Genomic DNA, 1,980 nt, shown 5'->3' with positions numbered 1-1,980 from the left:
AGACCCAAGACAGCATTTAGTTATGGCCAAGGTCTCTGGCAATACCCAGTGATGCCATTCGGGCTCAGTAATACATTTGAGAGGCTGATGGAACGAGTATTGTAGGCCTACAATGGAGGATAGCCCTGGTGTACCTGGACGATGTCATTGTATTTGGAACAACTTTTGATGAGGAAATATCCCGGCTGGAGGAAGTATTCAATTGTTTGAAAGCAGCAAACATCAAACACCATCCCAATAAATGTCATATGTTCCAGGAAGAGGTGCTTTACTTAGGCCACATTGTAAGTGAGAATGGTGTGCAAACTGATCCTGATAAGGTGAAAGCAGTGCGTGACTGGCCAACACCAGACAATGTGGGAGAGTAAAGATGTTTCTTGGGACTCTGTACTTATTACCGGAAGTTTGTGAAGGACTTTGCAACTATAGCTGCTCCAATACATGATTTGACTAAAAAAGGCCAGAAGTTCGAATGGACAGTTTCTTGCCAGCATTCTTTCAAGACACTGAAGGAAAAATTGGCCTCAGCTCCACTTTTAAAGCTTCCAGATCCCTCACTGCCCTACATACTGGATTGTGATGCTAGTAATGTCGGAATTGGAGGAGTGTTGTCTCAGAAAGTGGGCGAAAACGAACATGTGGTGGCCTACTTCAGTTAGGTGTTGAGTAGACCAGAGATGAACTACTGTGTAACACGGAGGGAACTCCTTGCTATAGTAAAGAGTATGACATATTTCCACCCTTACCTCAATGGTGCAAGGTTTACCATCAGGACATACCATGCTGAGTTATGCTGGATAAGATCATTTATGAACCCAGAGGGACAATTAGCACGTTGCATGAGAAAGATAGACCAATATAATTATGATATTTAATACAGAGAAGGAAAGTCTCATGGAAATGCCGACGGACTGAGCTGAAGACCCTGCAAAAATGACTGCAGACATTTCTGCAAAAGAGAGGTTGAACAAGCCAGTTGCCATCAAGCTGAAGTCAAAGTGACTGAAGCAGTTGATGATGGTGTAATGGAACCAGATATAGATATCAAAGCAGAACAAGAGAAAGACCAAGATTTGAAGACAATGATTGATTTTCTAAAAGCAAGTATTTTGCGCCCTGCTTCGGAGAAGGTGTCTAGTCTAAGCCCTGTGACAAAGAACTATTGGGCACAATGGGAGCAATTGAGGCTTGAAGATGGTATTCTTCTCCGGAGATGGGAAACTGCAGATGGGAAAGTGACGACCTGACAAACGATTAAACCGAGGAAGTTACGGGAAGTTGTGTTGCATTAATCCCATGTTACTGTAACAGGAGGACATCTCGGAGTTAAGAAACCATTGAGGCACCTACGACGCAAATTTTACTGTATAGGTATGAGACAAAATATGGAAGAATGGTGCAGAACAGGCAGTACATGTTGTGCTAAAAGGGGGACCCAAGCATAAGGGGCGTGCTCCAGTAAAGTTATATCAAGTTGGTGCACCAATGAAAAGAGTAGCCGTCGACATTGCTGGTCCTCTACCACAAACTCGTGCTGAAAACAAGTAAATTTGTGTGGTGATGGATTATTTCACCAAGTGGCCTGAGGCATTTGCAATGCCAAATCAGGAAGCTACAACTGTAGCTTCGGCTATTAGTGACTTCTTCTTCAGATTTGGTATGCCATATGAACTGCATTCAGATCGAGGCCGCAACTTTGAATCAGCTGTGTTCCAAGAATGCCGCAAGTTGTTTGGCATCTGAAAGACCAGGACAATGCCACTTCACCCACAGTCTGATGGGATGATAGAAAAGTACAACTGGACACTGAGAAAGTAATCGGCAAAGTTTTGCAATAGCTGCCAAGATGACTGGGATGTCTTACTCCCTCCACTGTTGATGGCCTATAGTACAGCAGAGCATGAAACCACTGGATACACTCCAGCAAAGTTGATGTTTGGTCGGGAACTTCTGTTGACAGTGGATCTGTTAACAGGACGC

The sequence above is a fragment of the Limulus polyphemus genome, unplaced genomic scaffold (genome assembly GCF_000517525.1).
Source record: "Limulus polyphemus unplaced genomic scaffold, Limulus_polyphemus-2.1.2 Scaffold9995, whole genome shotgun sequence".
Classification (NCBI taxonomy): Eukaryota; Metazoa; Arthropoda; class Merostomata; order Xiphosura; family Limulidae; genus Limulus; species Limulus polyphemus.
Note: the sequence above shows the minus strand (reverse complement) of the source record.